This window comes from Micropterus dolomieu, linkage group LG10 (genome assembly GCF_021292245.1).
Source record: "Micropterus dolomieu isolate WLL.071019.BEF.003 ecotype Adirondacks linkage group LG10, ASM2129224v1, whole genome shotgun sequence".
NCBI lineage: Eukaryota > Metazoa > Chordata > Actinopteri > Centrarchiformes > Centrarchidae > Micropterus > Micropterus dolomieu.
Genome location: NC_060159.1, coordinates 10,641,188 through 10,657,832, shown reverse-complemented (window position 1 = coordinate 10,657,832; position 16,645 = coordinate 10,641,188). Strand labels below are relative to the sequence as shown.

The window sequence follows — 16,645 nt, the reverse complement described above, 5'->3', positions numbered from 1 at the left end:
TGGGGAACATGGTAAACATTACATGCCTAACATCAACATTGTCTTTGTCAACATGCTAACAATAGCATTTATCTCAAAACACTGCTGTGCCTTAGTACAGGCAGGAATGGCATACACCACTTTTAAGGACATTTCAGCGTGACATGTCAACGCATTTTAAGGTTTTCGCGTGTCATTTCACGCCATTTAGACTTCAACCAAAACAAAGGGGTTAACCCTACCTGCTCACAGATCGGCCGATCTGCGCAGCTGTAGGGTTAACCAGTCAACATGCATATTTAATTAGTGATGTTTAAGGTTAGCAGTAAAGTACATAGGAGGGGGGATGTCAATGCTAGCAAGCTAGCTAGCTACTTAGTTAGGAACAATGTATAATGCTAACTTATGTAACGTAGTAGCTAACGTAGCTAACGTTAGCACCAATGTAGAATGGTAACTTACGTTACGTAACGTAACGCAACGTAACGTAAATAAAAAACAAAAACTAATGTTATGAAATTGTTGTTTCACTCGGGAACCGAACGCCGGTCTCCTGGGTCTGGGTCTTATACAATGTATAATGCTAACTTATGTAACGTAGTAGCTAACGTAGCTAACGTTAGCACCAATGTAGAATGGTAACTTACGTTACGTAACGTAACGCAACGTAACGTAAATAAAAAACAAAAACTAATGTTATGAAATTGTTGTTTCACTCGGGAACCGAACGCCGGTCTCCTGGGTCTGGGTCTTATACAATGTATAATGCTAACTTATGTAACGTAGTAGCTAACGTAGCTAACGTTAGCACCAATGTAGAATGGTAACTTACGTTACGTAACGTAACGCAACGTAACGTAAATAAAAAACAAAAACTAATGTTATGAAATTGTTGTTTCACTCGGGAACCGAACGCCGGTCTCCTGGGTCTGGGTCTTATACAATGTATAATGCTAACTTATGTAACGTAGTAGCTAACGTAGCTAACGTTAGCACCAATGTAGAATGGTAACTTACGTTACGTAACGTAACGCAACGTAACGTAAATAAAAAACAAAAACTAATGTTATGAAATTGTTGTTTCACTCGGGAACCGAACGCCGGTCTCCTGGGTCTGGGTCTTATACAATGTATAATGCTAACTTATGTAACGTAGTAGCTAACGTAGCTAACGTTAGCACCAATGTAGAATGGTAACTTACGTTACGTAACGTAACGCAACGTAACGTAAATAAAAAACAAAAACTAATGTTATGAAATTGTTGTTTCACTCGGGAACCGAACGCCGGTCTCCTGGGTCTGGGACCGACTGACTATCCACCCGACCACCCCGCCACCACCTTAGTGTCGGACTTTCATGTCTATTTATAGCCCACACACGCTGATTTTAGCTGTGACAGTAGGCGTAAAATGGCACGCCGTTTCTAAACGGTGTGAAATGACACGCGAAATGCAAAAAATGTATTGGAATACCACGCCAAATGACTTAGGAAATCGCCTTTTGATGATACCAGGCTGCACACAGTAGTGTGTTAGTCTTGTTTGAATAGTGTGTAGTACTACAGTTCCCAAGTAAGCAACAGAGACATTCAGTACAAAAAACAGACACTTAATGCTTTCAATTAGCTTCTTTGCCTATAAAACCTTGAAATTCCTGGTTGTGATTCCTGTAGGCTCCAGAGGCTTGTACTCTGTTATGTCTAGTGTGAAGAACAAGGTATTTTCACTGTATTAAAAATGGCATTTATTTGCTTTTGTACGAATGGTCCGTACACGATGCAATTATCTAAGCATAATTACCTCCTGCAATATGATGGATTTCACAGCTTGCATTTTACACTATGTAGGATAATTCAAGTTGACAGGAGCAATTCCTCTTCATTAGACCATCCCAACATCCTCAGTGACACGAGATTCCCATGTCCACATGACTGGAGAGAATACATAAACCAACACCACTGGCATATGTACTCTTCTTCTGTCTACAGTCTTCATTAAACTGTGCAAGATACTCCAGTGTAGAAACACCTTCTTCTCACTGTCAGCAGTATCCCTCCAAAACAGAGGACTGCAGACTTTCATCAGAGGGACAGATGTTGGCAGGCAGCTTCTTTAATCCAATCACAGTGAGGCATATTTACCAAAATGTTTCATCATGTTGGCAAATGTGACAACAAACCTTACTGTCAAAGTAGACGCATTTGTGAAGCTGCGGCTGGGTGTACACTGTTTTCTAAAGATAAGTGATAGTCACAGACCCTTTTTAGAACAAAATTACAGTCTGTGTAAGTGTTGTGTATGTGTAGCGGTGTAATATTACAAAACAGAAATCCAAACAGGAATTTGTAACATTTAGGAATCCATTTTAAATATGGGAACTATGTACAACCTGTTTGTGTGTGCATAAGGTTGTCCGTGTCATCATGCAAACTATTTTAAAATGCCACTAAATTCCGGGCGCTGGTTAGCTCACCGCTAGAGCACGCGCCCCATGTACACCCTTTGCTGCTCAATGTATCCCATATTTCCTGTCTCTCAGCAGTCCTATCATGAAATAAAGGCAAAAAAGACCCCAAAATATCTTTTTTTAAAAATGCCACCAAATTCCAAGAAAGAATGTGTCTGCTCTACAGTTGACACATTGATGTCATTCAGGAAAATGTTTGATAAAAATGTCTTCATGCCGAAATCACTGTCTTGGAAAAAAAGCATAGGACTTACAAAAGCAACATTATGTGACTTTAAGGCATAAAGTTAACTTTCTTTTCGTGTCTGAACAGGTGAGTTCAAAAGGTGAGTTCAACATGACATGGTTAGTTATATTAGAGTTATATTAGAGCTCTTGAGGATGGTAGATCGTATATATATATATATTTATTTCACAGTGCATATGCTCTACCATATATATATATATATGTGGAGTGTATGTGCAGTGTGGAGACCATCTGGGGGTCTGTTGGTGGGTTGGTAATTGAGGATGTGGGGGTTAGAGACAAGGCCCCTTCGGAAATCCCCAGCAGATCAGCCATTATCCAGCTCTGAAGATTGGGAAGCTGCTCCACTGCTGACATTTCCATTTATATCTGTCACGTTTGGATCCCACGAAACAAAGAGAAAATGAGATAGAGAGAGAGAAAGGAAATAGGAGACAATGTGAGGCTTGTTTATGGCTGTAAACAAAAGTTTGAAGCATCTGTGTGTGGGCCACAACAATAGATTGGGGTCTTGGTATAAGTGACTGCTGGTGGAGTGTGTCAGGGGGCTCACAGTCCACCTCTAGAGAGGCTGACTGTTAAAAGAAATAAGATGTAGCGCATGTGTTTACTCGTTGAAGTCAACAATAAAGGCTCAGTGAGATGAGGGGATTGAATTAATAGCCATGTATGCTTGTGTTGATAGCGTTTTAAAGCCAGTTTTGATAAGGACTTCTACAGTATTTCTTTGTTTTTCTTACTATATCTACCATCATCTGGGCATACATTAGCTAAAGAGAAATGATCAGGTTATCTCTATTACTGCATTTCAATAAAATTGAACTTTATGAGTTCAATAAAAAAATTGTAGTGTTGCTTGCTTCAAGGCATGGATTATATCAGTCTATAACATGTTCGGGAACAGAAATGAAGGTAGGCTTATTTGATATTTAAAACTAAAAAGCTGTATCCTTATGCTCTGACTGCTGCTAAAACATTTTTTATTGTGTTGTGTTGTGACAAACCACTTTGGATTAATAATTGTAATGAAAGATGCTGTCATTGCCACCATTATAAAGCATTACCTTAAGCGTATGTAGGAAAAAGTTCCCAAGAAAGAAACTGCTTTAGCAGCTAATGGAGTTGCATAATGTTCATTTATGTCTTTAGGTGTTCTGAAAATGCATTACCTGCTGTTCCTCTCTAATTTCTTTGCGTTTCCATAAAGTGCTCCCACAGAGACTTCTAACAGCACAATTTAGCTAACCATGTAAAATCCTTTTCAGTCGGCGAACTTGTGCGCTTCAAGGTGACAAGCAATCATCATAGAGAAAACGGCTAAATGAAGGAAAGGGACGAGGAGGAAGAGGAGAGGAAGATAAATAGATGCAGTGACATTAGTTTGAGATGGGTGTACCAATATATTTTAAAGTAAACTAAAATGATGCACTTAGGGTGTACCTTAGTCCTTTTTTGAAAATGGAACTGGTCATGTTTTTTACTTAAAAAGTGACTAATAAATTCCCTCCTAAGAATACCAAAACGTCTACAGCATTTGCTCTGCAAAAAACTCACATGGAGTATTAAATTAGATTTGACTATGACATGACTTGCATAAATTAGGCTTTGTTTGCAGCCTACCACCACTTCTCCGTTCAATAATCTGGAGGCAAAGGGCTAGAGGGAAGATCACGCTCCCTCCAAAAGGATGAAAAGGAGGTGAGAGGTCTCATATGGGTAAAAAAATAAAATAAAAAGAAGAAGAAAAAAGGCACCAAAATCAAAACTGCTGCAATTTATATTTGCCAGACACCTACAAGTCCTGAACGGTAGGATCTATCCACTTGTCTTGGAGTAAAAGGCCCGTGGGATCAGCACAGTGGAAGGATGAATGAGGTGTTGTGCCTGACACCAAGAGATTCAAGTTAATAAATAGTGTGCTTGATCTGGGGCTGGCTGTGCAATTGTATTTGGACAGTCTGATGAATTGGGGACCAAGAGCTATTCTCACTTTTTTTCCCTGAACAGAGGCGATAATTCATGTTGAAAAGCTTGGTGTTGTCTTGAAACTACGGGGCTTTTTTGTTAGAACGGTAACAGAAAGCCCCCACACTACTGACTACGGAATACATTAATGAAAGATATTCACTTTTATTTCATTGTCTCCACCATGAAAATGAGACAATAGCTTTTTTAAAATTAAAACACAAAAGCCGGAAAAATGACATTAAAAAAGCACTTTACACATTAGTAAAGAATTGGCAAAACAAGATCCACCAGCTAAGTATGCCCCCTTTAGTATTTGATTTAGGTTTATACTTATACCTGTTGCACTAACAAGCAGCATCTTGAGTTTCAGTGGCACTGTGTCTTTTCTTCTAGGTATATTAGCTGCCTATCCATGCAAGAAAACAGTACCCAACAACAACCATCCTCTACAATCCTGCTGAAAATGAAAAAATGAAAACACAGCAACGAAACAGCTGGGAAAACCCATATAAGTGGCAGTTAGTGATGCACCAAAAATGGCGACAGCTGGATCCTTAGAAAATTGTGACAAGAAACTGAAAATGCATTATGGAATTTAGGATAAATTGCATTAAAAATTCCCTGACTAAAACTAGAGTAAATAGTCTTACATTTCTGCTGACTACAGATGCACTAAATCTAACATAATCCATGTGAAATGTGACAAAAATAATGTATAAAGTCATTCATTTCAAGGCTGAAATGACACTCAGCATGGTCTCGTATTGCATCTTGTTGCTCAGTGGTGTAAATGCTAACAATCCTATATATCTCCCAATCCCTTGACTCCACAACAGACTGGCTATTTGCCATCAGAATGGTTGCAAGAAAAGTTGTTCAGTAATGTTTTTGTTTGGCTCTCCAACATGACTGCATATAGCATATAAAAATGCAGTATATGATTTCTAGTTGAAGGAATTTATCATTTATGAACAAGGTAAGTGACTCGCTCACCACACTGTTTCAGTCACAGGCATTTCTGTGACCACCAAAGTGATGTGGTTCATATTTAAATATTTCATTCAATAAACTGGACAGTTTGTTTTTCTCTCTGTAAGACAAATGTTAATGTTGTTGGATTAAATCAGATGACAATATAATAGGGCAACAACAATGACAGTACACACTGTGCTGATTTAAACAAATGACGTTTTTATAATTGCATATACATTTTTTTCCTGTCACATCCTGACATGTTTTTTTTTTCTTTGATGTTGAGGCCTGGTCTGTCATACCCGATTCTGATGTTGCAACTTTTGGACTATTTCCTCAAGCAAAGTCTGCAGGATTGTAGTGTTAAATACAGAGAGTATAAAGGGCTTCAAAGTGCATCAAACCTCTGTGAGCTGGTACGTCCAGGCACTGAGATTGGGTAACTGACTTAGTCCCGCTCTGCCATGCTACTGAACTGTATAGGATGGCTTCAGATGCATGAAACTGTGTGAGGTTATTGCTTTAAGGCACATGCTACAAGACTCCAGATTGGCCTCTGTTGCTAAATTGCCTGAAACAACAAACCACATGTCTGTGATTAATTTCTCTCCAGCAGGGACAAGTTGTATGTGAAGGACAACGTGTTCTGGTCCAGGTACAGTCCCCACAAGGGAAATAAATAAATTAATGATTCAATGTGTGAACATGTGAATATCATTATTTAGTATTTACAATTACAGTTTAGCTCCTCTCTGCATGGTTGCCAAAAAATGCTACGTTTAGATCAGTTGACAGTAAACAACAAACAACAAAAAGTTTACATTTTACAATACAAGCTACAAACTGCATCCAAAGTTGTTGTTTTTTTTTAATTACCTTCAATGTTGCATAAGAGACACAGCTATAATTTTGCCAAAACATACACGGGCACAGCTTCATCTTTGTATTCACATGCACGCCTCAGTCAAGCTCTGTGCCCAGAATAGCTTGTGAATGGGTGCTAGGCAGAACTCAGTATGACTATGGCTATGCCAAATTACTACTTGCTTACATGGAGACAAAACATGAAACAGTACTGCTTGATTTGCAAGTGTCTCATACCGGATGCATAATGCATCCAGAGCATGAATAATTTACATAAACAAGTGGTGGGAATCTGTTTGGTACTCTGCCAACCCTTTCCTCATCTACTTCCACCTAAAAGGCTGTTTTTGTCTTTTGTAAAAAAACAAAACAAAAACAAGCCTCCATATTGGAGAGACAGATGGCAGACAGGGTAAAACACAGTCTCCTATCCAAAATCACACTGTGATGGAAATGGAGGTTGCCATGGAAATCAGGAATTGGAGCAATTTGTTGGATTCCCCTGAGCTGACATGGTGGTCACTTGGCTGACTCATTCAAAGTCACATCTCTATTTACATCTCTAAATATTTCTGTACTCTTATGAAGTTTTGAGACAAAAAAAGTGACAAAAAAGCACCTGTGCAATAAACCCTCGCTCTAACTGAGGTCCAACACTTTCATGGCTGAGCTCCATCTACTCGCATGCAAAAGGAGTTGTTTTCTAGCTTTCTTTGCTGTATTTTTCCAAGATATGGTCAAAGCTGTTACTGGGGCACTTGTAATAGTTACAGTTGCTAGAGAGGCTGAAAGGAGAAGTACAATTTATTCCCTTTCCAAAACCTAAAACAAATCCAGAAATATGTAATGTAATGTTACAAGCTAATGCTAGCTAACTTCCTACTGAATTAAACGTTATATAGCCCTCCTGTTCTGCTTTTTAATGATTGCAATAGTGAATAGACGCCTACCCAGCTTTATGGGAGCAGTGTGGATCCTCAATATTGTTGTACTCTTTCTCAATAGTGAGGTAATACGGTGGTTGACTTTTACTCTGTGACAGTTTGTCGGACTTAGCAACAGTAACTAAGGGAGGCGTGGCTTAGCTAAGAGTCATTTTCACTTATGACCTTGTTCCCAGAATATTACCCCCTTTTAAAGGATAAAATATATAAGATAAAAATATGCTTATTCACTTTCTTGCAGAGTGTTAAATTAGATTGATACCCCTCATGTCTGTATGGCGGGAAATGAAAATATAGACTTGAAAAGACAAAACCCGGGGCGCTGGGACCAGCCGGTTAGAGAGCCCTTCTTAAGCAACGCTGCATGTAGAAAGTCATGCTCAAATTTGGTGAGTGTCAGGGGAGTGGTGGTGATGGTGGTGGAGACAAATTTCACATTGGGTGTATTTTTAGTAGAGAACGCTTAACACACACGTTGTGCCCTCCCTCATCTGAAGTGCTATGTAGTGTCTGTTTTTAATCAGAGGCTGGTTTGCTGCTGGTCCTGCAGTCATCAGCTCCCATTAAGAAAAAACACTAAGACAGAAGAAAAGTGTCAAATATGTTCTGTTGCTAGGAAACTGAAACATCATTATGACGACACTGTGTTTCAACATATTCGGTATACAGAGTGTGAAGGTTTATGTTGATTTATGTTCATACCTTGCCTGTTCAATTACATTTAGCTAAATGGCCACAGTGTAATATCTCAAATTGGAAACATTTTCATTTTGATTGTGTGATAATTAAATTGATTGCTATGGTGACTGCCCTGTAATGTCACTCTTAAGTGCTTCACAGGTGCAAGTTAGGCATATAAAGAGCAATAAATAAGTATTGAACTTTCATATATCAATCGTCAATCATTTATCCCAGACATGTTTTCAAATCAACGTTTTAGCTCCATAGTGACTTGTTGGCAAGGTCTGAATTTTAATGATCCAGTCAACCCACACGTCATCCCACTTCTGTCTCTGTTTGCTTTAATGTTATAGTCTGTACACCCTCGGTATATTTGCACTGCATGCAAATATCTCTTTATTTAGTAACTATCAACATTAGGTTTTCAACACCCACATTTGACAAGAGCGAAAACATGTGTTGTTCAACTGAAAAGGACTCAGAGTGCAAGCTTTGCTGTAACAAATGCTTTGGCTCCATCCTCAGCCCTCTTTAGGATGCCTGTGTTTCTAAAATATGAACACATAGAAAGTTATAGGCAGATTGAAATTATAAAAGAAAGAATGCAGCTTTGGTTTAATAGAAAACACGACTGTGTCATAACTAAAGGAAGATGAAGATAGATGACAATGAACATAAAATGTTTTCAGTGCTTTAGTTATTTTTTTGTGTCTTTGTTTACTGCTTATGACTCACAAATCATTCACAGTACCATCCTTGTGGACAATGCTCCACTTAATACCAACGAGAACACCTGTCTGGGATTTTACTGTCAGCCCTCCATGCAGGCAATAATATTTAAGATTAAACACTTTATTCAGAAAGATTACATTGTAAGTTGAAGAAACCCTTTTTCAAGTTCATGTGCATTTTCAAGGCATCAAAGATTATTGTGCGCGCTTTCATCCTGCTGCGTTCATACTTGTCCTCAGAAGCCTTGATACTGTTAAGTGTGAGGCGCACTACATCAGTCAGAAAGCTGCATGTCCGACTGTCTATCTCAATCGTCTTCCTTTACCAATTCAATTTGTTGTGGACTGACAGCATGCAGACACAGCTGGAATGATGAATGGCCTGCTATGCTTCCAGTTTACCAGATAACCTTCTTATTTCCATGCAGAAACTGATAGTCAAATCAATCATCATCAGGTTATAGTGAAGAATACATTATAAGCATGAAATCTGACATGGTAGGTCATCTATTTCCTTGACAATCAGCTTCATAATCCATGCCTGGAGCAGTGAGCTTCAGAGAGCCTCAGTATCACCGCTGGGGATGTTCTAAAGTCCTCCTGCAATTTGGGGATAATGTAATGTATTTTATATATTTATCTGATTAGACATGCAAAGCGTGTGATCATACTGCACATTTGGCTCCAGTGGCTATCTCGAGGCTGTGGTCTACTGCCGGAAAGAAAACCTCTTGCTCAAGTGTTTAGAGGTTTCACAGATGGTTGGAGCTCTGGGTCATACTTGTACTTTCATTCCCATCTCTGATGTCCATCTGTTGCCCACTGATGTGAGAGCTGCGGGTGTGGAGGCACTCTGCAGGTGCACGTCTGAGTGCCAGTTTGGACAAATCACGGCAGGTAGCCATTACAGCCACTTGTCTGCTTGTTAGACGGTGGCATGATGGGACAGCCCACACGTCCATTTCACTGTTGCTTCCAAATGTCGCCTAATCCAGGCTGCCACGTTGGAAGGGACAAAGCGGGTACAAATGGCCAGCCGACACATTGCTGACACATGGCTTCATGTTCAGTTTATGTACGGACACATGCACACGCATAAACACATACAGTCTAATACACAAATACACACAGTCAGAGGAAGATTTTACACCTATCACTTCACATCTAATGTAAATAAATTGTTTTGTGATCTTCATAGACTTCTAGAACAGTCAGTGATCAAGCAAGTATGTATGAGATAATACCCTCCATTCTAGTGATCTAAAATGCCTATTGTGTTATGCTTTTAAGCTGTTTAAATATTAGTCCAAACAGGAGGAAAAATATTCCACATCACATTTTTTTATGCAAGCAGCAGAGAAGACACATTATTCGGGAATAAAATGACATCAGGCCACAGGATGGAAAACCACTTGCGAGAGAGCGCTGAAGAGAGAGACGCAAAGAGAAATAAACAGTCAGAGAGATTGTAATGGACAGACTTCATACACACTGAACAGAAAGACTAGTCTAGTTGCCTGTGAGAGTGCTGTTAGAGAGTCATGGGAGGAAGCATCTCAGGGTTAATTAAAGCCTCTAATCGCATTAAGAGGTAGAGGTTGAGAGGGGGTGGACAGCAGGACTGAATCTGCCACATTACATTTATGGGGCACGCTTGCGGCTCATTTACATCCCTCTCCTAGTCAATCAAGCTGTCATTGTTCTCTCTTACCAGGACGGACTGACCTGTCATTCCTTCACCTTTACATCAGGTGTAGCTGGAGCGAGTATCTCCCAATGTGTTTGTGGTTTTAGCCTCAAGCAAGTGAAGCACAGAACATCCTATGCTAAAGCTGGTACATCATCAGAGTTTACAAGGAACCTGATTAGGAGGGCTGACCCTAATTGGCTGTTTGCTAAACCCCTCCCCACAACAGTAGTTGTCCAATCATAGCTTAGCAACCGTAACTAGATATGGCAAATCTGTCATCTCTGGATTTCTCTGCATGTAAAAGCAGCATGAAGGTGGTTGTAGTAAGAGTGATCTCACTCCGTGTATAAAGAGTTTAGACATTGGTTTCTTTTTCTTTGTCAAGGTGCTTTTCATACAAGTTACAATAAAAAATGCCCAGTTCACCCAGCGTGTAGTATTTCCCCACTGTGTGGGAGCTGATTCTAGGTGCTTCCAAATGAAGGCAAGATAGTTAAAAGAATTTGGTGAATAAAGCACAGTGTAGAAGAGTTGGAGAAGAGTTGTGCTACGATGTAGCCTTTATACCATAATGCAAGCACACACACAATGCACTTTTGAAATGTAAAGTTGTGTCTTTAGTATATGCAATTCTTAGATTGACACTGTTGTCAGACAATGCAAAGCACAACAGAAATTGCTACTCCCAGCTGGGAAAAATTGTGGACAGTGGAGACAGCTCAGTGACAGTTCAGAAAACATACAAAGAGGAAGACAATGTTGGGAGAAAAAAATGCCAGCTTTTAATGTTTTTCGGTTTATATATTATGTAGTTATAGTAAAAATAGTAATAGTAATATTGCATCATCAACAAACAGTATACCAATAGTATATACTGTAGTAGAGAATTGGAAGGCAGGGTCTTTGAGGATGAGATATAAGAAAACACCACATCCCATTAAAAAATGAATGGTGAATTGGTTAAAAGGAGCGAGGTATGACAAAGATAAAATATGAGCAAAAACCTTTTCATGATGGAAGGCAGGAGGTGAAAAAGCTTCAAAGAAAGAATGAAAAATAAAAAAAAGAACATGTCACTTGTCATATCTTTTCAAAAGAGAGAAACCTGCTTAGAATCATTAAGTCAAAACTGACTGAGAAATTTTTTTAGGGATTGAATTTCCTCCAAATGCATCAAAAATGAAACAGTTGTAGAGCTAAACAAAATGTCCGTCCACCCTGAGGCTTTCATTTGCCTCAATTCAGTTCTGGAGATCAGCTTTGTATTTTGAAGTATATAGAAAAAATAAAACCGTGTGAGGCGGTGTTGCAGGATTAGTTCTTTGAAAAGCACACATTTCTTTTCACATGTCTCCAAATGGGTCTAAGCTGTCTAAGGCAGCTCATTGAAATGCTTTATATTGCTATAAGGATGGACCACATATCCACCTATAAAATGGGCTTGTGGTGTTTCTCAGCTTATGGAATATTAACTCGTCATAAGACCAAGGCAGTAATCTTTCAATTAAAATAATAATATAGATTTTTTTCCCCCCAAATATCAGTCTCCTTGTTCATGTCATTCAGAATCCTTAACAGCACTGAAATGAACTGAGAGAGTTGAAGGACAAATCCCCTTTTAATGCCACAGGTGTCTGGCAAAAGAAAACATCCTCTAAAGGTTTAGATTTGGCCCCTGCAAAATTTCATGAAAACACTGAGCACTTTGTACATTAGGCACAAGCTGTAAAAGACAAAAAAGAACAGCGTTGTGTTAAAAGAATTGTTATTATTGTTGTTTTGATGACTGAAATTACATAGGACTGGTCAGTGGACAACAACAAGTCTCAGAAATATGGAGAAGGGTCCGGCTGCTTACCATACATGTATTATTATAACTCTTATTCTCTTATTGTACATTCATGCTGCTTACTATGACTACATGCAATGGGACGGTTAAATGGAATTATTATAACTGAGGTTCAGGAACAAGACCACGCCTCTCTCTATCTCTAATCCAACCTGCACATATGTATATTAGCCTGTCAAACCCCTTTCTGTCCCGTGTCTCAGTTCTCACGACCATTCATTTAGACTCAGACAGACAGTCAAGTTACTTAAAAGTACTTATTGCTTACCGCAATCTGTACGACGATCAGTTGGTGGTCTCTGAATCTCATCTGTCCGTAGTTACATCCACTCCCATGTAGCCAGCCACTCATGAACGATCAACACTGTTCTTGTAAAGCTGGGTATGCCTCTATTCATTATTACATTAATTAAAAAGCAGAACTGTTGGGCTTTATTATGTTACATTCAGTGGGACGTTAGCTAGCGTTAGTTAAATAACATTACATTAGGAACAATCCACAAACCATATTTCTGGATTTATTTTAGGTTTTGGAAATAGAATAAATCGTACCTTTCCTATCAACCTCTCTGGGTAGCAACTGTAACTATTACAAGATGCCCCAGGAACAGTGTTTGACCATATCTTAGAAAAATAGCGTGTGGCTTAGCGAAGGGTCAATTGGCGTGGTCTTAGTTAGTGACTGCTAGCCTAATATGAAGCTTCCTGTTACTGGTGTGGAAACACTTATACCAATTAAATTTAAACCAATTAAACCAACCTAATTTGCAGGCCAGATGCAAGTTTTGTTAGAAGTTGCTGACTTCAACTACAAGATTACACATGCTTGGTACATTATGGGCAAGAATAAGCACACGCATGCAGAACAGGTTGAGACAGCCAATCATAACAGACTTTCCAGCAAGGACGTGCAGCTTGAGAGGGCACAGCTGGAGATGGTAGGCCATTGTCGGATGTTATTGGAAATATGATTAGATAGCATACACAATCAAATACATAACATCACATGATTGGTCAAAATACTATTTTATATTTTATATTTTAGAGCAGAGGTTTTAAAAGTGGGAGGCGGTCCTCCCCACAGGGGTTCCAAACTGCTTCAGGGGAGGCTCAGTGAAGAAATATTGCATTAGTTATCAAAAGGAGATCTAAAGAATATCCTAAATGTGGTGATTTGGTTAAAGAGAGAGCTCAGAGATGAAGTAGTTAGGGGGAATTTTACTCTTTCCTACTTTCCCAGAGTCAGAAACAATAAATGCCACTGGACAGCCCTATTTTTATGCATTAGGTATAGTCTCAAGTTATGTCAAACAGCAATATTAGGTTATCTTGGCTCAGCTGTTGAGTGTCTATGGGATCAAATTACATATCATGATCCTTTAGGTATCTAAGACTTGAGCAAACCCAAGTAAACTAATGGGGGAGTGAGGGGGCACCCTATTCCAAGCTTTGTCAGAAGGGAAGCCCACAGTCTCAGACTTTGAAAACACAGCAAGTGTATTGTATTAAAGGGGAATTCTGGTGATTGAATGCACATCGATAAACTTGTGAAAGACAGACCTAAAACACACATGGTCAAAGTCAGTGCAAAGGATGAGATATCTTGATTTTAGTGCCTATGCTCCAAAAACAGCGCAACCTACAGTGCTCCCACAATGCGTAAACTGATCTTTATGAGTAACATTTTAGAACATAATGTAGAGAGTAAATCCTTTTTAAGGATAAAAGTTCTGTTTGAAAGTTCTACTCATACTCGTATCTATGGCCCAATCCTCTGAGAATTAAAATGTCGGTTGGTTTGTGTGAACTCCATTTTCTCCTCTAAAAGGACCAGTTCACACCTATACATGTTCCCTGAGGCACGAGTTTAAATGTGCATGGTGAGACAAGACAGAGAGGAAATGAACAAAAGGGCTTCATCTAAACTGCAAGGAAAGGCTTCTAAGGTGACAGAAAGATAAAGTTGTAGAACAAATGATACAAATTAAAATATGTTTAAATAATGCTGGACCTGTTTCTTTAAAGGTGAACCACAACATATAGGCAGTGTTATGTATATATAGTGCAGATTTCAGTTGATATTCTTTAAATAAGGCAATATTTTCCTATTTCAGTTTTTGACAGTGACTGTATACAATATGTCCATATACTGTGGGAAATATACGTAAGATGTTCTGTTTTTAATGCCTTTTTTATTGCCTGTCTTGAACGTATTTTTATACTCCTTGGGCTCTCCACTTAAATTTAATACAAGGTAGATTTATTTATCATTTTACAACACAGGGTTGTATAACATGATTAAGTTGTAGTTCCCTTTATACTAGTCACAAAAGCTGATGTTATACCAAAAATTAAATACAATAGATGGATAAATTAAAAAGATTGGATAAATAACAAGTCATTAAAATGTTATTACTATTTTTTTTTACATTATATTTGCCACAGTCCGCTCCTGATGACCATGACAGGTTCTCTGTGATGCGGATTCCCAGAAACATAAAACTTTTCACCCATTCCACCTCCGCTCAACTGATGTAGACTGGAAGGTGTCTTTGCCTGCTTTTTCCTAAAATCAACCATCATCTCCATGATGGTGTTGTCTGCAAATTTGTCGGGGTTGCAGTCATGGGTGTAGGTGTTGTTTTTTCCAGGTGTGCGAGGGCTGAGTGGAGGGCAGTGCACATCCACTGTGGATCTGTTGGTTCTGAAAGCAAACTGGCGAGGGTCCAAGCAGACTGGGATGTTGTTTTTCGCAGGTTTCTCAGAGCACTTCATCAGAATTGTTTAGACTAGACACTGCAGACTATTTAGGTACAGGGACGATGGTGGCTGTCTTGAAGCAGGTGGGAACCCTCTCCTGTGTCCATGAAATGTAAAACATATCAGTAATAACATCAGCTAGCTTGGTACATGTTTTAGTAACTGTCGGCCCGGGATGTTATCAGGCCCAACAGCTTTACTCATATTCACTCTCAGCAGGGTTCTTCCTACATCTGCTGTGGACACTGAGTGGACAGTCCTCTGAAGGAATAGTAGACTTTAAAACTAACTCTTTGTGAGGAGATCAAAACTAAGCTTATTATATGTTAAGCTCATCTGGTAATGTGGCCTCACACATGAGCACTGTTCCTGCTTTTGTAGCATGTGTTGTTTTTGATCGCATGCCTGGTCTCTGCTTATTTCGCCGCTTTACCTCCTTGGTGCCAGCTTTCAGTCTTGCTCTGGATAGAGCCCTCACCTCTCCATTCATCTAGGTTTTTTTGGTTGGGGAATGATTTTATCATCTTAGTGATCACCACATCAATGACACGTGTGCTGATGTATAATGTCAGTGATTTCTGTATATTTTACAAGATTGATGCAATTCTCTTGGCTGATGGCCTCTCTTAACACGTGTCGGTCTGTTCATATCCTGTAGCGCTGCTGAAGCCTCCTTTTATGAAGAAAATTCCAGCAGTTTTCAAGAACTTTCAAGGTACCTAAATCAAAAATGTCCAGACTGCCTGGAATCACATGAAAGTTGTTACTATACAGTAGATTTGATGACTGGGGCCTCACATCACTGCTGCTGAAGTGATTCACAGCCTCATGGCACTGCTAGAGAGGAGGGACTGGTTTGTTTCAGGCAGCGGCTAAGTTACAAGAATTTTAAGATTTGGGGCAAACTAAGATGAACAGTTACTACTACATACTGACAGCTTTTGTGTTAGCTTGTTTGTAACAAATTCAATATTAGTTTAACAAGCACAAAGCAGGTGGAAATATCAACTCTACTTTATCTTCTCTTTACTCGAGTAAAACACTATCTTCACTTCATCGGTAAAGTTCACTATGTCTCCACCATGGCTCTCTGCTCTGCTGTTAACTCTGTGTGTGTGTGTGTGTGTGTGTGTGTGTGTGTGTGTGTGTGTAGGAGCAGGGCTAAGCTGCATCAAACAAAAGAAGAGGACAGAGAGTGAATCTGCATGATTCACGTGGGTCACATTTTCAAGTCAGAAAATCCGCAATTGCGAAATCATCCAGAAAACTCACATCCCTGTGATTGTGTAAATGAAACACACAATTATGTATAAATCAAGCATTTTTCAAGGAGTCATTTTAAATTAAAGCATATTCCTAACCTTGAAAAATAACTGTTAAAATTAAGCATTTTCCATTTTCCCTGCTAAAACATTCTGTGGATATGAACAAAGGTTGGCTGTACAACATAAGTTTGTAAAAAACAGAGCCATCAGTGAGTGTGGTAGAGTTTA

General features: G+C 39.1%; 1 long non-coding RNA gene across 1 annotated transcript; it reads left to right on the top strand.

Moving 5' to 3' along the window:
- The first annotated feature begins 7,632 nt into the window (after positions 1-7,632).
- LOC123977377 lies at positions 7,633-16,345 on the top strand. Its single transcript, XR_006826651.1, has 3 exons — positions 7,633-7,830; positions 15,811-15,867; positions 16,306-16,345. It is a non-coding gene; the product is annotated as an uncharacterized LOC123977377 (long non-coding RNA).
- Positions 16,346-16,645: the final 300 nt, after the last annotated feature.